The sequence below is a fragment of the Equus caballus genome, chromosome 14, assembly GCF_041296265.1.
Source record: "Equus caballus isolate H_3958 breed thoroughbred chromosome 14, TB-T2T, whole genome shotgun sequence".
Taxonomy (NCBI): domain Eukaryota; kingdom Metazoa; phylum Chordata; class Mammalia; order Perissodactyla; family Equidae; genus Equus; species Equus caballus.
The window spans coordinates 93,824,188-93,843,492 of NC_091697.1; positions in this window are offsets into that span (position 1 = coordinate 93,824,188).

Here is a 19,305-nt window from a genome sequence, read left to right on the forward strand (position 1 = left end):
CTGAAACCTCCCTAATAACTTAAACATTTTTTTTTTAAACAAAATTGTACAGGTCTCAGACTCATAACCTTCAGAAATCAGCCATCTTTAACCAGCGCTTGAGTTTTACTTTATATTCATTGCATACATTTTTCTAGTTAAGAAACCCTACTGACTAAATAACAGTACAGCTGGTATGGGGATTTGGCAAAAGTGACTGCAGGTAGTCTAGCAATGCCCAAAGGTTGTTGAGTGGCTCTCTCAGAGTGCTCTGCCCATGGTAGACACTGGGCAGATGCTGGATGATTCTCCCATTCCATATACTTCAGAAGGGAATTGTTGTGAAAAGGGGGCTGCTAATTCTTACCTTCCATTATCAGCAGAAATAATCCAAGTGTCCTCACCATTATCTTTTTCATCGCTTGAAGTTTCCGGACTGGTCTCCAAGCCATCATTTACAACTAGATTGCTTCCCTTTAGCCTCTTCTATGTAAGAACTCTTTCATCGCAGTGCACTGGTTAGAGAGGGCCGTCATCCATTCATGTTAAAATGCTCAGACTCTTCCTCACACTGCTTACACAAATCCTGAGAAAGAATGAAAGAATCTTATTTTCCTTTGCAAATAGCTGACTGTAATGAGGTTATTTAACACCAAAAAGAAGATTGTTATTGCCATAGACTGAATTGTGTCCCACCTCAGTTCAGATGTTGACGCCCTAACCCTCGACATGATGGTATTTGGAGATGGGGCGCCTGGAAGCTTATTCGGTTCAGATGAGGTCATGAGGATGGGGCTTTCAGGATGAGATTAGTGCCCTTGTGAAAACGATACCAGAGAGTTTGCTCTTCCTCTGCCCTGTGAGAACACAGAAAGAAGACAACCATCTGCAAACCGGGAAGAGCATCCTCACCAGAAATGGGCCATGCTGGCTCCCAGAACTCAGACTTTCAGCCTCCAGAACTTTGAGGAAATAAATAAATTTCTGTTGTTTAAGCCCCTTGGTCTATGACATTTTGTTATGACAGCCTGAATAGACAAATACAATTATGTAACTTGGCACAGCTCTATCAAAATGAGACCAGATAACATTCATAGAGGTGTCTAAGAGCATGCAATATTTCAAAACTCCTTTTGAAAACATACTGCTGTTATGGCTCCTCTACCACAACTTCTGGAAACAGTGCACCCAGCCGGAATGGTGCTGGCTGCCTCTAAAAGCTGGCAGAGAAGATGTCAATTAATGGCCTGGGGACAGTAGGCTAAGAAGAATATATTCCTGTTTCCAAAAGAAGAGGATATAGCCTCTGAAAAATCTGTGCAAGCATCTAAAAGTACATATAATAGTTAAATTGGGAGAACATTCCTAAGCCTAAATACTGACAATACTGTGAAAGACCTGAGTACAAAGGGACCGATGTGGATCCATCTTCTATTTTAAGGCATCAGTTGATATATCTAATTGGGTGATAAAGCCTGTTAAAAAGTCATTATAACTTGAGTTTTGGTGATTTTTCTAAATATTATTTATTCAAAAACCTTGTTACATAAGGTGAAGAAGTGTCTCTCTGGCTTCACCCGTGCTGTCCCTTGAATGAGTCAGCCATGGTGCATCGTGACAGTACTTGGAATCACACCTGCGTCACAGCAGGTCATGATCTCCAGTTACTGATGATGTCAAACAAAGGCTGGATCCTTTGCTGACGTTATTTCTTCCTGGCAGTTCCAGCATCTTCCATAGCGTCATTGAGTTACCTACCACTCCATTACTCTTGCTTCTCTGTTAGTTTTATTCTACCACTAGCTGTTTCATTTAGAAAACCTATAGAAATCAACAACAAGAACAATAACAAAAAATATTTTAACATTGCTGTTGGTCGAGGGATTAAAAGTACTTGGCCAGATGATTCTATTTCTTCATTAATGTCAAATTGTGAAAGATTCTACTTTTAATAAATTATTTGAGCAAATGGAGGGAAAATAAATACAGAAGTTAATTTATATATGCTAACAAGAAATAACATTTTTTCCACATTGGTATTACCATTGAAAGACATAGCATTAAAAAAAGTATGAGTATAACCAATGTACTACTGCATCTTCAGCTAAAATATAATTTTGAATAATACACTTAGAATATGCAAATTTTCTCAAATTCATGTTAGTTTCAGATATTATAAAATATTGATGTACGTGTTCTACGTATTCACTTGATGATACTTGTGATTAAGAACCCTTACTTACATCTCAAGCAAAAAGTAAAAAAGATAATGGGAAGAAGAAGGGCATCAGCAGGATGGCTGAATAAGACATCCCTTGCATGCAACCCCCCCCAAGAACAATAATTTGGCATTCACCCACAGACAAAAGTGCCTTCGTGGGAGCTTTGGGATCCAAGTAGGAGATCTGGACATGACATTATATATATATAACTCTAAAGATTCCACCAAAAAACTGTTAGTGCTACTAAATGAATTCTGTCAAGTTACAGGATACAAAATCAACATTCAAAAATCAGTTGCATTTCTACACACTAACAACAAAATATCTAAAAGATAAATAAAGAAAACAATTTCATTTGCAGTAGCATAAAAACAGTAAAATAAAATTAACTAAGATGGTGAAAGATCTGTACCTCGAAAACTACAAGACATTGATGAAAAACTTTGAAGAAGACACAAATAAATGCAAAGGCATCCCATGTTTGTGGATCAGAAGAATTAATGCTGTTAAAATGTCCGTACTCCACAAATCCATCTACAAATCCAATAGTGAATAAATTATGAGGATCTATTATTAAGCAGAGTGACTATAGCTAACAATACTGTACTATATAGTTGAAACTTTCTAAGAAAGTAGATCTTAAATGTTCACACCACAAAAATAAATTGTGATGATGTGAGGTGATGGATGTGTTAACCAACCTTGTTATGGTAATTATTTCACAATATACACATGTATCAAATCATGTTGTACACCTTAAACTTATACGATGGATGTTAGATGTCAATTATATCTCAGTAAAGCTGGAAAAAAAATAATAGGAATGATTTTTCAAAGTACAGATCAGATGAAGAGTCTGGGGATTTATTCATGGTTGGGACTCTTTGAAATCTGCACTCTGTTTTGCTTTTTCTCCTCACTAAGAAATTTGTTGGAGTCTTTCCTCTAACATTTTGAGATTATATAATGTGACACAAGGCACTAAAATAAGAAAACCAGATTGAATTGTGTTTATTTTTTTTCTTATGGGGATTAATGAGACTGGGTACATCCAAAAAAGCAGACCACATCTAGTAAAGTCAGACTTCAAACGTCAATCAACAGAAAATAATGTTGATAGGGCAAAAAATTACAAATATACTTCCAACTCAAAAAATTAAGTCTTCTAGGAGTAACTCGATTGTGTGAATGCATCATGTGACACCTGCCACTCCAAACCTAATTTTTGGAGTCTTACAGAGTTTTGGAAGCATTTCTTTGATGAGAGATGTAGTGATGTTAATCAAAGTGTAAACGCTGCTTAACACAACCATCTCTCTTAAGACCATAAACACACCTAAAATGGAATATTAGACCAGTCCAGAAGCAAAGGAATGTAAAATCTAAATTATTTATACCTTTTGCCACAAGCAGCTTTTAAGAGCTGCCAATTGGTATATCAAGCCTTTGTTAGTTTTTTTTTTTTTTTTCTCTTCTGTATTGGTGGATTTTGAACGTTGAAACCATAGTTTTATTTTACTCAGTAAATTGATTTGACTTAAGGTTCAAGGAAATATCTATTTCCCGCTGCTTTTACAAATTTTAAGGTGTCACACACAGCAACAAGAATGTTGCATGTATTTTTCATTGGACAATATTATTCAACCACAACAGAAGTGGCAGAAGCATTTCACCACAGAAAATTCCCCAAGAGGCTAAATTATGAAGAATTTACGTCTGAAATTACATTAGTGTTCTCAGACTACAAGAAACTTGCTAATAGTTATGTTCATTAATTTTGTCTCCTTTGGTTCATTAATTTTATGTTGTTGACTGTGAAAATGACACCGTGCTTCCAGCCTGAAGATTGTAAGCCTTCCTTTGCAATTTTTTTCATTATCTCAACCCGTCCAAATTAGATTAAACTACATTCATGGCATATGAGCTAAACTGAGTAAATAAAGTTTGTCTTTTATGAATGAACCAAAAAGATTACCAATTAAGAAGAAGAAGGCACTAAAAATTCTTCTATAGGGAAGTACTTTGCTCTCTTCTTAATGAGGCCGAGACCAGGGACAGCAAGACTTATGTATGATAACAATCCCATTCAGATGAAATGAGATCATGTGACTCGGAAACTGTAATAATCACTTTTTATGCATCAAGAGATAGGGTTAGGGCAAGTTAGATAAATCATTAGTCAAGAGCATAGTTTGCTAAAGATCGAGATCTTTTGGGCACACAGAATCATTTTCCTTGTGTCCTTTTCAAGCCTGTATCTGTCTATGGAGGAAAAATGGATCTCTTCCCCCATAAGACAATGACAGAAATAGGCTGTGGATGTGTGTCAATGTCCAATCAGCAGCAATATGCATAGTAATATGTGGCACAGCTTGTGTAATGAAGTTCCCAGCGTGCGGTCCGGAAGGTATCCTCCAGTGTGTAGGGTGATTTATTTCCTCTGTCAAGAGGCAGGACAGCCAGGACTCGTCCTTCCCTACTCTACCTGCAGAAATACTCTGTCATCTTGGGAAGTGGTAATGGGCTCTGCGAGTGCTGTGCAGGGGCATTGTTTTGAACCATTCATTTAGCTGAGCTGTTTCCCATCCCTGTAAATTCTGAGAAGGAATAGCTCCATATGTAATTTAACAATTTTCTCTGTAGTCAGGATGAAAGAGAAACAAAATTTGTATTTGCTCCTTAAAATTATTGAAGTCTGTACATTTAGAGTAGGTATTATTTTTAGTGCTAAAACATAGCTATTAACTATACAGTATTTCTTAGCCATTTATATTATGTTTTGATCTAGAACTTTAATTTTTTTAATCTTTTTTGAATTTATAGAAGTTTGTCCAACAATAGCTATTTTCTCCCAAACCAGAATTGTATTTATTTTTTAAATAAATAAAACTAAGTAAGTAAACTGAAATTAAAAATGTTAAACCAAACAATTCTTCATGTTTAAATTTATCATCTCTAATTAAAATAATCATTAAATAATAAAGCATGTTCTATTTTCCAGAAGCTTAGAAAATCAAGCGATTAAAATTGAACAAGAAATCAGCTAATATTGGTATGTTATTTATGTTACCAAGATTTTTGATATCAAATGTTTGTATAACTACTTTACAATGTTTCCTCACAGAATTGTGATTTAGAAAGCCATCATTATTTGCTTTTAGAAAGTATATCTTACATTCTCTATCCCTAGCATTACGAAAGACCGCATTTTGAAGTGTTTGTAAGAATTTCATTTGGGGAACTTACAAGTGGAAATAAGGTTTGATTTGTCTATAGAAGAAACACTTATCAGTGCTGAAAAGCTAATATGATGGAAAACCATTGTTTTTCCAAAGAAAGAAAAGGGAAATACAGAAATTGTCTTAATGTTCAAATCAAATATTTCTGATGACAATTTTGAGACTTCTTTTTAATAAGTTCATCTTAAAGAAGTATGGCAGTTTTTTGGCCAAATCCATTGAAAAAGCATAATGTCACAGGTAAGATCTTAGATGGCATGTGTTTGGGTTCAGACTCAGTTGGTTGAAGAGGTCCACCACTTACTAGTTTCATGCCCGTAGACAAGTTGCTTGTATACACATTAGATTCCTTATATGTAACACAGAATAATACGTTCTTGGTTGTTATAATAAATAAGTTTTTACATAGTTAAATGAATTAATTTTGTAAAAGTTTTGGCACAGCAACTGATGCCTAGTGACTTACGTATGATATTCAAACCACATTCAATGAGCTTATCCATGCCGCTTTAAATTCTGCTACACAACAAGTTTATACTTTGCCACTTTGGCCAGTACAATGTTTTTCTTTCTGTGAGTTCAGATTCTAGTCCCTGAGTTCTACAGAGCTGCTGTGGGGATCATTTTGATATTTCTCTAATGGTCTTCCAGTCATTTCAGATGAGAAATATCTCCTTTTGTCTTCAGCAATGACTTATTACTTACCACCTAGGGCTTGGTAGGATACTGTTTCAAGATTAAATCTGCTCCTTCCATTTTGACAGCTTTAGCCATTGTCTTTGGATTATAGAGAATATGTTTTTCTCAGTGGTCTCTGTGTCTATGGTTGTTAAAAGGTTTTAAGTTTATATTTAAAAGGAGGATGAAGAGCTTGGAAGAGCAGTGAGCCAGACTTGCTGAAATTTCTATTGATGAGAAGAACTGTTACTCTAAAATGAAAAACCTAAATCATAACATCAAGAGTGATTGACTTTACTCTTCCAAACCTATTTTGTCTTTCTCTATGCCCTTACTTTTATTGGACTGACTTTGGCCAAGAGTTTTTCACACATTAGTTTATTTAATCCTTACAACAACCATGTGAGTATGCGTTATTAATCCTGTTTTAAGGAAAACCATGTCTTTGAGAGGTTAGGTGACTTTCCCGAGGTCACATGGCAATTAGGGAAGAACCAGACTCAAACCCAGTCTTGCCTCACTCCATGCCCATGCTCTTTACTATACTATAAAAACTCCTTCCATTTCTCTTCTTTCTCTATCTTCTTTATCTCTCTCCCTCTCTTTCTCTTCCATTTTCTCCTTTAGGTAATCATGATACAGATTGGAAAATACTTCCATTTCTTTCTGTATTTATTTTTTAGTCATGTCTTAATTGAAAACATTGTTGAATAATCTCTGTATCGGGCTTTCTACAAAACGTGTCACTACTGTAATTGGACTGTTAGACTCATGTCTTTTCTCTACATTACTGACCTTCAGGATAAATCAGTTTCTGATTGAGTAGATTCAAACTGGGGTGAAATTAGTCTATTATGATGAACAGAGACACTAAGACTTTGCATTAATAGCAAAGACAACACCAAGATCAGGCTCTAGAAGATCAGAAACAGGTTGTGTGGTGCAAAATGGGATGCAAAATATCAACCAAGCTGTCATGTCAAAATCAGGGACATGAGAGGCCAGAGTTAGGCTGCCACCTAGATCAGGAAAATAAGGTTTACAATCAAGAAGACAAGGGCAAATATTATGGATCAGGATCTTAACAGAAGATATAACAGGGGACAGAGAGCTCTTGGAAAAGTTGGATAACTTCACTGATCCTTAGCTTTTTCACCCTCAAATATGGATATAACTCCTTGAGTTGTGAGGATTAAACTTCCTCATGGAATGCACCGAACAGTTCCTGACACGTGGCTATAACCCACTAAATGGTCACTGTGATGGAAGAAAACCCTAGAGTTTTGAAAATTTGGTTATGACTTTGACTCACAGTTTAAGATTTTCTATAAAACAGTATTCCTTAAATACTAAAGTGTTCTACTCAACACAGGCTAACATGATCATTCATGTGTCATTGCCTTTCATGTCCCCACGGATGTCCAGACCCCAAATGTTAATGTTTGTCTACATGAATGCACTAAAAGTTTAAAAATAGGGTATACATATATATATATATATTCATTGTATCTTTTTATTTCTCAAGCTATATCTATAATGTTATGGATTTATAAGAAAGAAGAGAAATTTGTTTCTTAGGCTATAATTTCAAGTTAACAAGTTTTTGGGAAACTCCAAAATGGTGAGTATTCCTTAATGTTATACATGTTGAACATTACTCTCTTTGAGACATGTGTGGTAGATGTGAGCCATGATTAGATGAAAAGCAAGTAAAATTATATAAGAATATCAGCCAAGCACTTCAAAACATATCAGCAATAATACTCTTACTGGTCACTGAATACCCACAGAAGTTAAAAAATCCAGTGTGTTCAAATTCATTCAGACCTTTTTTTCTCCATTTAACCTTACATCTAGATTGAATGTTATCAGTATCTATAATTTCACTCCTCTCTTGTCAGGTTTTGGTTATGGGAGGATCAGAGGCAAGGAGGGTGTAAAGAACAGAAAGAATCTTGGTTGTCAGAAATCATCCTCCTAAAATACGTCTGGTCATTTTATTCCAGTGCTGAAATTCTGTCCATACCTCCTCATGACCTATATCTAAAAATCCAATCCAATCTGAAAATCGAATCCATGTATTTCACAACCTCTTCCAACTTGTTTTCTCTTACACGTGATCTTCAATTGCAGGCTTACTCAAATACCTTTGGAAATGGTCTTGCTCTGCTCTCCATGTGCCATTCTCCGTGCTGAAATGCCCTTTCCCATCTGATATTGCCTGACAAACTTCTGCTTATACTTCAACATGTAGATCAAGTGTAACTTCTTTTGTGAGACTTTCCTTAACTGTCCCCTGCACAGTTTACTATTTCTTTGCACCTTGTGATTCCATCCTCTCCATTCCGTAGTTCATACTGCTGTTATAGCACTTAGCAGAACTTTATTACTCTTCTTTGTTTGTTTTTGATGTCCTAAATAGATAGTGAATTGCTTGAAAACTAAGATTCTGTCTTCTTCATCTCCTTGTCCTTGAATCCTGTTACACTGCCTGGATTAATACAGAGTGGAACACAAGAGGTATACGTTGAGTAAGTGAATTAAAGAGTTCTCCTGTGAGACAATTCCACGGTTCACCCAGTCTTGTACTCTATCTGGAATGTGACCCTGGGGATGATACAGCATGATCGTCTAACATCTCTTAGAGGATTTTAAGTTCCTCAAACTTAAGATCTCGGGAATTTTTGGAATGTTAGCATAATACAAATCTGGGGTCACATTTTTAATAGCAATAATGATATGTTTCCATTTAAAATTTGAAATTGATAAAAATTGTTATTTAGATATGTTTTCCCTTCAAAAGGAAGTAGTCTGAGCAGATCCTAGGGTGTATCAATGGAGTGGTGTGTGGTGTCATGACACAGTCATTCAATTTACTAATCATCCAAAAACTCCTAGGAACCATGATGGTTAACCATTACACAGTTCCAAATTTTTATTCTTGGTCATACACTGTTTCTTTTTTTACTTATAATGTAATGTTGATAAAAGACAGAAAACATAAAAGATGAAACAGAGATGAACAAGGAGAATATAACACTACAAGACTGTCTAAGGAGGGTCTTCAGTTGCTTTCATATGATCAGAATTCTAAGTTGTGCTTTCATCTTGAGCAGAATCAAGATGTCTCTAGTATTGCAAAAGCCAATATTAAAAGAAAAAATACAGTGATGAACATATCTGATTTGTATTTTTATCTACTGAGATGAAGACTCTAAATATCCATTGTGTCATTTGTGGGCACATGCTTGCAAACAGCCTAAATTCTTTCTAAATCATCATTTAGAGAGAAAAGAACACAACAATTGTATTTTAAAAATTTTTAATGAAAAATAGGAAATATTAATGCAGCTAAGAATTTTTTCTTTTGATGAAAAAGTTATATTTCAATCTACATGCTGGTAACATTCATTCAAATGTGATATGTCATTTTGTAAATTTGTTCAAATCAAGATTTTTTCATAACGCAATTAAGTGAAAGTAAATTAAATTTTATGAATGACTTGTTAAGTAGGAAAGGTTGAATTTTTTCTTTACATGCTATAAAATTTATCAGAATATGAAAATCAACTTTATAGTAAAAGATTTTACAATCTTTTCTAACATGCTAATACAATTTTTTAAAAAAATCTTAAAATAACATTGTTGTCACATACCATATACACATAAAATTATAATTGGATTTTAAAAAATAATAAGAGGGCACCTCAAACTTCTGTATTTCTATGAAAGGAATTCATGAGTTAAAAACTCAGAAAACTTCAGTGTAGTTGAGTATAGAATTTGAGGGTATATTTGGATTCTATGCAAAGTATTCCATTGACTTCCACTCCAGAGGCTACAATGTGTTTGCGGTGTTCTAACTATAGAGGATTTTCAATTAGATTATAAAAGAGAAGTCATAATTGATGCTCTGAAAATCTCTATTAAAATTTTGAATAATGCACAATGAAGCCATATTGCATAACAGATGCAGTCAAATTTGCTGATGATTCACTCAGGGGACTACCGTGGGAAGATTAACGCCTCAATGGAATCTGAATATCTATCTATCTATCTATCCATCCATCTATCTATCTATCTATGCATCTACATACATATCATACATATATTATCTAATAAACCAGCCAAACTGGCCATTTGCAGCTGCTCACTACATCTGAGCTGCTTACCTTTTTGATAAGGCTTAGATATAATGATACAGCTAACTGATGTGGAATATTTATGCCAAACCACTGAAGGGCCACTGTTTTGTTGTTGTTTTTGGTTTTTTTGGTGAGGAAGATTGGCCCTGAGCTAATATCTGTTACCAATCTTCCTCTTTTTGCTTGTGGAAGATTTGTCCTGCGCTAACATCTGTGCCAATCTTCCTCTATTATGTATGTGGGATGCCACCACAGAACAGCTTGATGAGCAGTGTGTAGGTCCGCGTCTGGCATCCAAACCATGAAGCCTGGGCTGCTGAAGTGGAGCGCATGCACTTAACCACTATACCACTGGGCCGGCACCTGAGGGCCACTGTTTATGATTTTCAATATTATTTTAATTATGATTTCCAAGTGTTCAAATAATAGAGAGCAAGTTTAGAAAACGCCTAATCATTTCTCTTCCCATTATATTTGCTGCTTATTCTCTAACTCAGGCCCAGAGCCTTACTGTCTCATGCTTCTCCAGAAGATACACAGCCTTGGGGACTTGTGCCTTCTTAGCCTTAATCCCTGTTAAATCCAATATTCTCTCTTTATCTCTGCTGCCTCCACCATTTATTAGAAAAGGACTGAGCTTACACTTATACCTTAAGGAAACCATAGTTTCTGCATATCAAAGGGGGTGTGCTTACTCTGTTACCAAACCAGGGAGCAGCAGAAGTGAAACTACAGGCAGAAAGAGCATCTCCGGGGGCAATTACGTAAGGTGACCGTATATTGTTCAATTAGTTGAATACGATAATAAACCAAGGAATAAATATGGCTACTTTACTCTCAAAATACGTTTTGACCTTCTATTTTTCTCCTTCAATTTTTACTAGGCAGTCAAGTATTTTGGTAGAAGATTTCAATATATTTTCAATCTGGGACCCAAGCGGCTGTATTCCATTTATATATTTGTTTATTTTAGCCCATGACTAATGAATGCATTCCTTACAGAGACTAAACCACCAGTGTATCAGGCTCACCTGATATTTCAGAAGATTTCTGATATTTAGGAAGATATTTAGCAGACACAAAATAAAATAAACAAAAATGTGAGTGAATCTCAATCTAAATTGTATTTGATTCAAATCATCGCTTGGATGGTTCTTAGGTCTCTTGTGTCAAAAGGACAGACCAACGCTTTCACTAACAGCATGTTTCAATGGGCGAATTTCTATTTTCTTACAGCCTGAATTCAATGCAGTCTGATCACCAAAGCAAGGTAATACCCAGCATGCATGTGATTTAAATACACAAGACTTGCATTTAAAGAACATTTAATATCCTCTTAGTTGCCCTTAGGAAAAAGAGAGTCCCTGAATCCATTCTTCTGTGTTTCAGCAGGGACAGAATAGTAGAAAATTAAGACGACTCCTCTCACTGTGGACTTCAATCCTGGAGAGCTAACTGAGGAATGCCATATATTGACCCCTTTCTCTTTTGTTGCTCCTGTACAAGGAGAGCCCAAAAGTGAAATCTGTGGAAAATAGCTAAGTGTTCATCCTTTAGTATTTTACCACTCAGGTACTACTAATACAAATTCAAAAAAATGCTAATAAAGTCTGAAATTTCCCAGTAGGGGAGTAATGGAACACTTTCAAAAAAGGCACTTTCAGTTAATGACTAAGGCATTTTTTGCTAACAGCAATTTTGGCTTCTTATCCCAGGTGGAGAAAAATGCATTAAACAGGAGATTAAAATGTCCTTTCAACTGCTTGGTAATGCCAGCTGCTGCTGCAGGCTAAGGCATCCATGAAGTGGCATTTAGTTGATGGTGGTCCTGTTCCAGGGATGGAGCAAGTATGAAAATCCCACTGGATGGGGGTCTCTTTAAATATGCTGTATCCGCACAAATAGCAAGTGTAGGAGCTGGGCTAGGATGGTAAACTGTACAATCTGTTCACTGCATTTTGGTTGCTAATTAAGAGGTGACATACAGTATGAATGCACAGAACCTGTTGAAATTCTGTCAGGCTCTGTCTTTGCTTTCACATGTTTGAATGCTATTTAATAAGGCATCTTAATTGAAAGCAGAGAAATATATAAAAGTAGAGGACAAATATGTTGGATTAGGATTCTGCGACGTGTGTGTGTGTGTTCATGATTTCTAACCCCTCGGTGCTTCTCTCTGAGACAGCTACTCCACTTCATAAATACAATATGCAAATTTTGTGATTTTCTTCTTGCTGTGGGGGATAGAACTGGAGTGGAAAGTTGGAAACAGAACTTGCAAACACAAATGTGAACTTAACAGTGACTCTGACATAAAGGAAAAATGGTTTCTCTTGCCAAGAAATACCGTTTTTATGAGGAGTGTTTAAGCAAAGAAGATGGAAAAAAAGGGAGGGCCCTGTTACTTTTAACAATGTATTGTGTGTGTATATTTTTATAGCTAAATGCATATTTTCTCTCAGCCCTTCCTTAGTGTATGAAGCCAGATTAATACCAAACTTTATTTTCTGCAAATTGGCTTCACAGAGTAAACACAATGAAAAAAGAAAAAGAAACAGCGAGAGCTAAATCCACTGGTCTCTGTGAAACTGAAAATGCAAGAAGCAGAAACGTGTTGAGGTTCAGCGTAAGGATGAAAGTCCCCAGAACTGAGAATTCTATCTCTGTGCTTTAGTTTCCCCATTTGTATATAGGGGTTAAAGTGTTAGAAGATATGAAGCACTCTGAACTTTCCTGGGACATAGCAAGTACTCAAAATTATGTGCTCCATCTCTGTGATAGTTATTGCTTAGTACTTAGAAGTGCCCATAGACGTAGGAAATCTAATAATAGTAGGTTTTCTCCTTAGAATTCTCATTGTCCATGCTTTCATGTTGAGCTAAAATTATTTTAAATTTATTTTACTTAAGTTAACTAAAAACTCTTCTACCTTTCCAAATGACAGGTAAAAGTTGGTGTTATTTAGCTACTATATATACATTCACTTTAACAATCATTTAGTGATAGCTCAGAAAGATATGTTTTGAGATTGAAGCTTCCCTTTCATTTCCATTTATACTGTTTCCATCTCCCCAGTCTCCTGGTTTATTTTACTCATAGAGTCGGGTACTACTTCCTCATTTGATACCCAGATCTGTTGACACGCCTCTTCAAATTTCAACCATATCTAAGCCAAAAAGACATACAAACTACTATGCCTGAGCAGGGAGATAATGTGGAGCATTTGTCTTCATTTGAGATACCCAAAGCATCTGTATGGTAGACCTACAGTAGCCTGAATTCACAGTCCACTGAAACTCTGAGTTGGCAATAGGACATTGGAAACAGCCATCCATTATCATATAAATAACTGAGGAGTACCTTGAGTAAATGACTTTAGCAAATGTGTTATTCAATTTTTTTTTTTAAATCGTCACATCAATAGCAGTAAGTACTAATTGGTACCTTGTTGAGCATACGAATTTCAAAATTTAGAGACTGGGAAAACTGAGTAGCGATTTGTAACTATTTAGGCGAGTCGAGAGAGACAGGGAGGGAGGGACGAGAGAAGGGGAGAGCTCTCGTCGGAGACTTGGTGCAATCTCTGGAGCCGGCATCCGGACACTTTTACGCTAAGCTACGATGTTTTTAAAAACATCAGATCTTCAAAGTGTCATCAATTCTGTTGCAATGATTCTCTATAGTTTTATCTCCGTCTTTTGTCCGTACTGGACATGGAATTCTCAAGAAATACTCTTGCCAGGGCAGTGAAACCTAAGAGGGACTGCGCCTGAGCTAGAATCAGGGTGAGCTGAGACAGTTCCTGAGCTGCTTTGAAATGGCCTAGCTTCCTGACAATGGAGGAGAGTCGTTGTACAAGCAAGAGCTTCTACGCTGGGATGCTCTGAAATTCTTTCACGTATTAGTAATAACGTAAATATTATTAAAGATTTCAGGCTCCTCATCACTAAGAAAATAAAAGCTATACTAATGCCCTCAATTACAAGTCACTTTACAATATTACTTACTGTAAGAATTTAGTTTTCCTTGGTAAGCGCCAGTTAAAAACATAGCAATTACATGTTCTTACAGATTACTTGGCGATTCTATTTCTAAAGTTTGTATGACTTGCCCTCTGATTTTATAACCGAAATAATCTCTTTACCCTATAATTACCTGCTATGTAAATACCTGTCAATAGATGATTGACTCCGGCCATTTCCATTTAATTAAAAGGTCAATGCCGACACATAAATACTTTTTTATTTAATGATAATATTTGTGCCTATAACCACACAGGTAGTTTAGCATCCAAGACAAATTTATTTTTGCTGTGCACACTGAGATACACAATATGAATTTGATGTCACAGTCATGTAATGTCCAATTCCCCATGTGGCAATTCTAGATGGTAGGTCATTAGTAGATAATAACAATACATAATAAATACACATAGAAATGTTGCATAAGGATTATTAATCATGTATTAATTTATTGAATTATTGCAAAGATTAGATAATAAGAAGCAGGACAAAATCATTCCAGAGATTTTTTTCTCCGGTTACCAAAATATACATAACTATTTGTTCTTATAATTCTTCTCCTTTGAGCCGAGCAGAGAAAATAGGAAGCAGAGGTGAACAGGACGTATAAAGTGTATTCTTCTGTTCCTAGGAGTCTGTGGGGATAGAAGGGTGAAATGGAGCAGAAAGACAGGAGGTCAGATGGGTTGTGTGACAGGAGTAAAGAGCAGGCTAATTGAATTTGCAAATGATATGAAATTGGGAGTTGGCAGGAACAGAGGGGAAGACACACTCTGTGAGTGTTAGTAGTTGACTTACTTAAGTTTGAGTAAGTTGACATTCTGGAACTCTGAACATTTACACTGCATACTTTGGCTCTGCTTTGTTCTTTGCCATAGGATTTATTAGTTGCTGTCCTTGAAAATAGCCAATGATTATTCCATTGTCCATTCACCAAATATGTACCCAAAATGTTCCAGCTCTTTTTTACCCCAAGGAAGGACACAGAGATTAAAATGAATATAATCATTTTATTTTTATAGCTTTCCTGGTTTAAAGACACACTTGCCCTGGAAGGTTTTAGTTAAGTATAAGACACATGGCACTTTGAGTTATTTGGATGTTACTTGGCTCTTAATTTGAAATTTTTACAAAAATCAATTCAAAATTTCATCTGAAGGAGAATACCATGGACAACGTAGCAGGGCAAAACACCCTTTAGATGGGCTATGTAAAAGAGACAGAAAATAATGCAATTTTTGATGAGTTGATAGCTGGAAACTGCTTCATCCTTGTTATCATTATTTAGGATGGAGAAATACCTTTTACACCTCAAAGAACTTGGCCTCCTTTGCCGTCTGTGAAATGTCTCATTCTTACTTTCATCGAATGTGACTTCATTTTTGAGTGATGCAAGGGGCCTGACTGTCAGTGGTGTCAGAAGGAGCCTTCCCTGAAATGGGTCCTGAATGAAAGTTGGCAGGAGCATCGCCCCTCCCTCTCACCCTCATTAACCTTCTCCTGCTTCACCTCTTTTCCACACAGCTCTAGAAGCTCTCAAAAAAAACGCTCTGCGAATGAATATAGACTTCATAATATGATACGGAGAAATGTAGGTCATGAAAATTTCAAGCCTGATAGAAATAGTTAATGCTCATTTATGCAATGACCTATGTTGTTTAATTTATTTATAACTTCTAAATGTTATAACATTCTTTTAAAACTTATCTCCTGTCAGTTTTCTTACAGTGCCCCAGGGAAAATTTTAAACTTGAAAGTTCCAACATTTCAAATTTATCAAAGTGAAAGGATTTCTCAGATTCTCTTTTTACTGGGTTTCATGGATTTTTACATTGGAGAGTTAATATAACCAAAAAAAATCTTTCCGTAAAAAAAAAAAAAATCACCTCTAGGCTGAGACCATCTTTGGAGAGCTTCTGCTCTAAAGCAATTTTCAGGCTATTTACATAAGAGGAGGAAACTGGAATTTATAACTGAAATTATTTAAATGACAAAACTCGCTAAACTTCATGCGATGATAATGTCTGATGGATATACACATTTTCTAAAGAAAATCAGATAAATCCCATTCGCTTAAAAGTCTATCTAGCTTATGGTGAAAAAAGACTTAAGGTGTTATTTTTAAAGTGTTCTGCAGACTGTGAACTTTAGGCATTTTTTTAAAGAAACATGTTTATTCCCAGTAACAGTAACTGATAACATTGGTTAAGAGAGACAAACCATTTCACAGCCAGTCTGTCACTATTGCAGCATTCAGAGCCCAAACAGAAAACAGTGTGGCGAAATTACGTCCTTGTACTTAGAAAAATTTCACTCTACATACCGAATCACCTGTATGTCTGTAGGTTTAATGTGTCTCTTTAATAAACCTATACATGTCTTAGAGCTATAAATTCTTTCAAGTTGAACAGCAGTCCTAACTAAGCACCCTAAAATCCAGAAATCTAGCCAGTGCCTTAAATATGATTTACTCATATTTTTTTTTTTTTTAAGATTTTTTTTTTTCCTTTTTCTCTCCAACGCCCCCCGGTACATAGTTGTGTATTCTTCGTTGTGGGTTCTTCTAGTTGTGGCATGTGGGACGCTGCCTCAGCGTGGTCTGAGGAGCAGTGCCATGTCCGCGCCCAGGATTTGAACCAACGAAACACTGGGCCGCCTGCAGCGGAGCGCGCGAACTTAACCACTCGGCCACGGGGCCAGCCCCCTGATTTACTCATATTTTTGCAGAGTTTTGCAAATCACACTGTCATACATTCTCATAAATCCATATATATGGGGGTCTAAATTACCACTCACTGTTGACTATTTAATTAAACAAGAAAAGCACGGGTAAATTCCTCCTGTCACTATAAAGGCTATGGACATACTCAGTGACTGTCATTCAGCTACAAAAGTCCAAGAGTGATTAGGTAGCTTCACGCTATACACAATATATCATTTTTTTCAAAAACAATGCAAGACTTTTTGAGAGGGGAGGATTTTATTTGTTGTACATCTTTCTGTGTGTAATTGTGTGATTTGGTTATTTTGAGACAATAGCTTGGTGTGAAAATTATACTAGGCAGCAATTTTAGCCCACCTACATCTGTGGCATTTGCTATTACTTTTTTTTGCATTGTTCATATTCATATTTAAGACATTTAAAAATGTAAACAAGTAACTTGAAGTATGGGCTAGCTTTCTAATGATGAAGAATACGTTTTCTCGCTAAAATGTTGGTCCGTGCCGTTCCTTCATCCCCTGCTCCCACTGGCCTCCTCTGCGCTTCTATCTCACAGGCTTTGTTTTCAGAGCTCATGGAAGTGTCCTTGTGTTCTGCCCTTAGAATTCATCAAATGGGACTCCTGCTCTGGGCCCGATGCTTTGGAGGCCCCCACTATGACTCTCCCTCCACTGTCCACTTCTCAAGGTAGACAGAGTCTATTGGGCTGGCTCAGGGGACAAGCCCAGTTGGAGCCAATAACCCCCAATTAGATGACATTTCAATTTCTGGAGACCCCAGAATTTCCTAGCTGGATATGCCTGTGCTCATTCCTAAGGCCCGTGCTAGAGGACCTACCAGGATCCAACACTTGTACTGAAAGTTCCAGGCCTGGATCTCACAGGCCAAGTCTGGGTCACATGTGTGCAACCCTGAACTATACAGATCAGGCCACCACAACATAGGAGTTGAAAAATAAGAGTTCAGTATGTTCCCCAAAAGAAAATTAATGTGTTACTACCGTAATAAAGATACCAAGCAGGTAAGACCACAGATACTCATCCACTATAACCATCAATAGACTCTACAGAACACAGACTCAATTTATGGTGACTTGATTTAATGACTTGCAGTCACCTACTGCTGTGTTATCTATTTATCACACACAGAAAGAAAGGAGCAGTATGCCATCTTGCCTTCTAAGCTTGCTTCCTGGAGGACTCTGCTCAAGCATCCCCAGGCTCTACTCTCAGAGTGGCCCTTCATCACTTTCTCTGGAGGGGATTAGAAGGGAGGGAGGCTCCTGGCCCCAAGTTACAGCCCAGTCACACTCTCGGGACGTCTGTTGGCTGTTGGCCAAAACCCGAGTTAAGGAAGGGAGCAAAGCCAAGCTGAGAAGAGCAAAAAGAAAGAATAGGAAAGGAGAATGAGTGTTACTGTACAGTCTACAGATATGAGACCAGCAAACCACTTCTGCAGATAATTCCTAAAGAGGAATCCACTTAATGTTGTGGGAAAACAGAATCATTTGAATAAGTGTTACCTCCCTGGGGGACTACTCTGAAAAGTAAAACTAATTTTGGGGATGTTTGTTTAGAACAGAGAAGTGATTAAGAGCACAGGCTTCAGAGTCCAGCTCCCTGCGTTCATATTGAGGCTCTACCACCTACTAGCCTTATGACCTTGATCAATTTACTTAATTTCTCTGTCCTTCACAGTCCACGTCTGTTAAATGGGAATATTTCAGAATCTAGCTAATAGAGTTGTTATGAGAAGTAAATGAGTTTAAAACTAAAGTAAAACCAGTAAAGATTTAAACTGGAGACTGACATTGTAATGATTTAAAAATTGGCATAGCTATTAGAACGCATGTGTAAACAATACTTTATATACGTTAGGTACTACATTATTAAAATAGCTCAATATTTTTAAGCATATGTCAAAAACAACCCATAAAACCTTTTAAAATAACTAATAAAAGCAAAGGAAAGAAAAAAACAAGTGGTACTGACGGCACTCAGTACTGTGGGATCTTGTAAGGTGAATGTGCAATACGCCCTGTAATGGGGAGCTAGATTTGTACCTTTTGGAAACAGGCTAGCTCTGTGTGTATAAAAGTCCAACCACCATTCACTCCAAGCTTTGAAACTCTTGGCCACTGTGGAATAGCAAAGTGGTGAGGAATTAAAGGATGAAAATGTCAGCGCCAATAAGGGTTGGTTCACAGATTTGAAAGGCCCATATGACTTGTGTAATAATTAGTGTGCAGGAGACAGCCAGAAGTACTGACGAGATGGCAGATGAAGAAGACAGAGTGGA